The sequence below is a fragment of the Helicoverpa zea genome, chromosome 15 (genome assembly GCF_022581195.2).
Source record: "Helicoverpa zea isolate HzStark_Cry1AcR chromosome 15, ilHelZeax1.1, whole genome shotgun sequence".
Taxonomy (NCBI): Eukaryota; Metazoa; Arthropoda; class Insecta; order Lepidoptera; family Noctuidae; genus Helicoverpa; species Helicoverpa zea.
This window is the reverse complement of record NC_061466.1, coordinates 7,949,451-7,955,535: the sequence shown is the minus strand read 5'-3', so window position 1 is coordinate 7,955,535 and position 6,085 is coordinate 7,949,451. Positions and strand designations below refer to the sequence as shown.

The window sequence follows — 6,085 nt, the reverse complement described above, 5'->3', positions numbered from 1 at the left end:
ACATGAAAAATCACGTAGGTAATATAAAAAGGCTTGTATCTACATCAAGGGTACGTTTTGGAGGGCGGGGCACGGCTGGGTTCCTCTATTGATTTTGCACCCCCTCGCCCCTCTTCACCCCTCACGCATCTCACAACTGTTGCTTAACTCGACGAACAGTAGGTCAGTTTGATTATGAGTTTTCAAGTGTATTTTTTTTTGGGTTTTTTGATGATGTTCAGTGGTTGAAGGATGGGATGGTAAGTTTGTGGTCCAATGATAGTCAATTCTTTATAACTGATGATTCAGTCATGTTGGACTCATTTTTTAAATCAATGTCTTAAACTATTTAGGATTTCTTTTTCATCGTTAATTATGGCATTATTTAATATTTTTCCAATTTTTGATATTTGAAGATACAAAATGGAGTAAATGAATAATAAAAATGGCCCTTCTGATTTGCTTTGTGAAAGAAATCATTTGATATAACGGCCTTGGAAAAGTCCTCGCTAACATCCGAATTTGTCAAACTATATTCGGTTGAAATCATTTTTCTATACGTCCCCATAGGTGTATGATAGGTCATAATAAATATCAACTACTTTATCTCCGAAGGCTGAAAGTATTCTTTGAAGAAAATTTGAGAGAAACCGTTTTTAATTTCAAAGGTTATTACTGTATGTGTGGTGAAGATTTGAGTATCAGTGTATGTCATATTATACAACCACAATATTTGTGTGTGTATATAGTTGAGAATTCGACACGACCCTGAATTTGATGTACCATTAATTAAATTGCACATTGACAGCATCACACACCAAACCATGCTTCCATCTCATTTCAATTATCAAATGAATTTGATCCTAATGTAATTGGAGATAAAACTCATTCTTCGATAAACCAAATTGGTTTGCGCTTCAGTAACTTTTATTAAATAAATTCAAGTTCCTTCATTATAGAATAATAGATTCCTGGAACTAATAACTCGGTTCGCCTGCTAGATAAAATAAAATGCAATACTTTGCATACTAAGAATTTCGTATTTAGTTTTCTCAAAGAAATCTGCTAAAGTTTATTATTTAATTGGAATTATAATTAAATTTCTCATTTTGTTTGGCCACAATTTGTAATATTCATCACAAATTGTGGCCAAATTTGGTCATTCACAAATTGTGGTCATTCACATTTTGAAACAATCATGCATATTACCATAGAAATTGGATCATTATCAAAAATATTATGTCTGTAACAGAAAAGAGATATGTATCTACAACTCTCTCATACTATGTTAAACTATGTGCATGACACATAATAATATATGTAGGTCATATTTAACTATGGTAAATTCATTAATGTTCTGCAATTAATCAAGGACTTGTCAATGGGAAGTTTACGCCAAATCTCTTGTCTAAGTTGTGGTTATCAATCATTTAAGACGTGGCTAAGTCTTGGCTTAGTAACAAACATGAGAAAATAAAAACTATACTGTTGTAACTTTTTACATGGCAAAATTAAAAGATACTCTACCGTAGTTTTAAAGATGATTGCGTTAAAATTCTGTCCAAAAAACTTAAGTGCTTCAAAAATACTTTAGAGTGGAATATAATTACATTTTTAGTAGAAAAGCTCTATAGTATCTGTGTCAGAAATCTGTTTATTTCGTGAAAAATGTTCTAAGAGTAAGTTTATCATTGTCACGGACTATCGACTGCTATACATTGTTCTATACTAAAGCAAATTAATTACCTATTTTTTTGTTCTTCCAATCCGTAAGTATCGAATATTTTGTATGTATTTCATTAAAATATTTTTTTTTTGTGTTTTATTAGCACAAACTTGCTGTTTTCCTGCGGTTTTACTCGCGTTCCGTGAGAATGGATGAAATATAGACTATGTTACTCGGGAAGACTGTAGCTTTCCAACAGTCAGGTAATTTTTCAAAGCCTTTCAGTAGTTTCGGAGTCTTTAGTAGGGTACAAAGAAAAAAATATTTCCCCTTTATTTTATGAATACAAGTTATTAGCACACATATGCGCAGTAGATATACCTACAAACGTTTAACCAGCAGCCATTAAGCTTAGCATAATTATAATATAGTGACGTTTCTTGAGGTCAGTGGCAGGGTCCCTAATGTAGGTCTAGGGATGTAATACAAACATTAAGTGGAATTCATGTTATGTGGACCCACACATTATGAAGGACAAGGACTGGTACTGATATAAACCCTGAATTTGTGGTCACTATCGTTGTAATATTATCGTGTTTATTTCAAGGAAGTTGTCTTAAAGTGATTATTAAACTTAACTATTATTATACTAATCAGTCTCAAAGAAGAAGAATCTCGGTTAGAATATTCACATTACAATAGTTAAGTTTTTTTTTACAAATAGAATCTAGTAAAAAATCTTTACATAACTAAATATCAATTTGATTATTACCTTATTTCTGTAAAAATATCATAAAAGGGATATAATATCATATAAGGGATCGTACATATTGGGACTTTAGAATAAAACCCTTAATTACGTTTGTTTTTAAACCATAATTCTTTTTTATGTCCAAGCAGCAGGTGTTATAGAATAAAACCGTTTAAAAGTAATAATAATTACCTACAACGTAAGGGTACAAAACAACTAGAAAAGATTTAGGTATGTAATTCGTTCATAATCTCACTCATATTACACTTTGAATCATTTATTGGGTAAAACCTCTTCCATATTCGAATCGATTCAAACCACAGACCATATAATCTAAAACAGGATTCTATAAATCTAGTCTGTGGACATCTTTATTTTGACTAGCAATTTAGTAGGAAATAGTAGGAAAAGAAAATTCCGTTCCCATAAAGTTTTCAGCACATCGAATTGAATATTGTAATAAAATTGTGTCCTGAAAAAATATTTCATGTTGGACGAAGTTTTAAAGACACTTAGGAATTTGGAATTGAACACAGTGTACTCTTGAAACTTACTCTGCGTCCACTTAGTATGATCAAAGCGTTTTCCATATCAATTTGTTGACACTCAATGATCTCATTAAATGGCATGAAGAACATGTTCTTTGATGTTTTTCATGACAAAAAAATTGGAGGTAGGTTTTTGTTTAATGATTTTGTCCCTTGTTTGTGCTCGACAATTTGCTCATTGGTAAAACTTATTAACCTTGGTAAGGGTAGGCCTACTAGTGTACATTATCAAGATAAGTGTTATAATTATACTTATATGAATTTCTAAAGTCCACAATAACCCCTGAAATGTTTACACTGAATGTACTTCTACTGTAAATTTTATTGGACCTACACTGAAAAAAGTATTTTACAAAACTAGTTGAGTTAATTCACAAATAACCAAACCTTGATAAAAGACAAACGAATTTCATTTACGTATTGATCAACTGCTTCTGTTGCATTTTACAAAAATATTTTTGTTATTTGAGTTGGTTATAAGCTACAAAATTTTTTGTTATCCAATGCAAAATTCGGTTTCGGCACTTTGCAACATAATATGTTTTGCTATACTCTACACACTTGTGACTTTACAGTTGACCCAACTAAAACTATTTTTTTAACGAATAGTTGCTGTTTTTCAAGTCTGCTATATTAGTTTGTTACCAGCTAAATAGTATTGTTGAGATTTGTTTTGCAAAGTTACTAAAATTAAACAAAAAATTTGGCTGTGATCAACTAATATTGATTATGTTGGTTTTAGAATATTTTTGGTTCTCAATAATACAGCAATATAATAGGTGGTGAATAAAGTTATGCTGCGCATAACAAAACGTTTTGGTTGCATCAGACACGGTCACGGAAGTAACCTGTAGAAACCTGTTCTTCTCGTGTTGCGTTGCGAGTAGGTACTTGCGAGGCGAGTGTAGGTCTAGGTAGTGGATGTGTGTCTGTTGTGCAATGTGCATCGTCTATGGCGAGCGGGAAAGCCGGCGTTTTCGATTTTATGCATGAATCATATATCATCAAGCAACGTCAAGAAGATTTCAAGAATGGAGCCGCCGCCGGTAGACGAGGCGGCAGAGAAAACGATCTCGGACTATCTGCGGTCTTGGGGATCGGAAGCTTACATTCCAAAATTTTTGGGTGAGTGTTTTTCACTTCTATTTCTTACATAATTAGGACAATAGGTAGTGTTTCATTCGTTAAATCACTATTTTAAACAGGGCATTTCCCGTTAGATGCACTTTTGCATTCTTCTGATGCGTAGTGCTACTTTGCCGAAAAGTAGAAAAGCAAGCACCATACTACTACACATCAGGGTGTCGCACAAGGCGACTGATGTCAAGGTTTACCGCCTAATAGGTACCTTCGTAGGCCAGGAAACGGCAGGGTAGCAGCGTTTTCTTCCAAACATGGAGATTATGACAGTACTCAGCAGTATTGGAGAACGTATATATGTTCAGCAATGGACTGTTATGAGCTATTGTTTGACTATTTATGCAGGTCTTTTGCTTTCCTAGTGTATGATATTATTAACTGCCTACCTACCACACCCAAAGATGAACCACTGACCCCCGCACCTACATAACCTAGGGCCTGTCCTCTCCCAACCAACTCTTATTTTTATTAAGAAAAGTCCCGTGGTACTAGTAAACAAGCTGACTAACTGACTTAGTGCGGAGATAAAAAGACTAAACTTATCCATATTATTTCAGAAGAATCCATTGATGTGGAGACTCTCCAAATGTTGTCAGAGGCTGACTTGAAAGACTTAGTGCCAATTATTGGACACCGGGCTAAGCTGACGACAAAAATCAAACTTTTGACCAATATAATGTCAAATGCTTTTGAGAACACTGTGAGTAATAATAACAACAATTAATACTTAATTAGTCATTTAAATCTACACTAATATTATAAAGCGAAAAGATTTGTATTTCTGTGTGTGTGTGTGTGTGTGTGTATGTTTGTAATGAATAAACTCAAAAACTACTGCACCAATTTCAAAAATCCTTTTATAATTAGAAAGCTACATTTACCGTGAGTAACATAGGCTATAGTTTATCTCCATAGTACGGGAACGGGAACTACACGGGTGAAATCGCGTGACATTTGCTAGTTAACATTAAAATATTTAATAAAAACATTTATATATGTTATAATTCATGTATGTATGTTAGTAATGATTACTTTTTAATTTCATTACTGTCTCTGTGGTCTAGTGGTTTGGGGCTTTGGCACCTGATCCAGAGGTTGTGGAATTGAATCCCATTGAAAATACTTAGAGCATGAAAGTCATTTTGTGAAGTTGTTCCCAGTTTGATTAGGATAATGCAGGCCGAACCAAATCCAGGGTTGTTGTCTGTCCAATAGGTTATCCTGTGCTTTGGAAGGCATGTTCAGCCATCAGTCCCTGTCACTGTCTCGGACAGTGGTCGTCATATAAAACCATGTTAGAGTTTGATCAGGATATTATTTTATATTTCAGTGTTCTAATACTACTCCGGACTCAAACAACCAAATAATGCTGTATACAGTGGAAGATTTGCCAGTTGTACAGACATTACCTGATGAAAAATGGAAATGATCGAATTTTAAATACTATTATAGTGTATGTAGCTAGGTTTGGCTAGTATAGTGTGCTAGCTCTTTGTCTGAATTAATTATAAGTTCCTACTAAAATTAATTGATTTGATACTTAATAAATAAATATAATTGTAAAAAACAAATTTGTTTTTCTTATTCTATCTCAAGTTTGTAACCGAAATGAATACCATAGTAGGTAAGATTTGGGGCAGGATATATCTTGCTAAAACTTCTTATAGGTAGGTAAATGAAAATCTACAAGAAAAAAAAAACACTTCAGGCTGATGCTACAGGGTAGCCCGCGAAATTCAAATTTTCTTACGTTTTTTGCAATTTGCTGGCCAGTGCTAGGTTGTATGTTGATTAAAATATTGTTCACGATTGTAAGACGTATGTAGTTACAGAACTAATAATCATCAAAAGCATCAGTACAATCCTCCAAGTTCTAAAAGGTCTAGCAATGACTTTGACCTTGAAAAAATCTTTTTTGCTAGACCTTTTAGAACTTGGAGGATTGTACTGATGCTTTTGATGATTATTAGTTCTGTAACTACATACGTCTTACAATCGTGA

At 33.4% G+C, this 6,085-nt stretch overlaps 1 long non-coding RNA gene across 1 annotated transcript; it reads left to right on the top strand.

The window, feature by feature from the left end:
- The first annotated feature begins 4,037 nt into the window (after positions 1-4,037).
- LOC124637182 lies at positions 4,038-5,651 on the top strand. Its single transcript, XR_006985191.1, has 3 exons — positions 4,038-4,069; positions 4,642-4,784; positions 5,415-5,651. It is a non-coding gene; the product is annotated as an uncharacterized LOC124637182 (long non-coding RNA).
- The last annotated feature ends 434 nt before the right edge of the window (positions 5,652-6,085 follow it).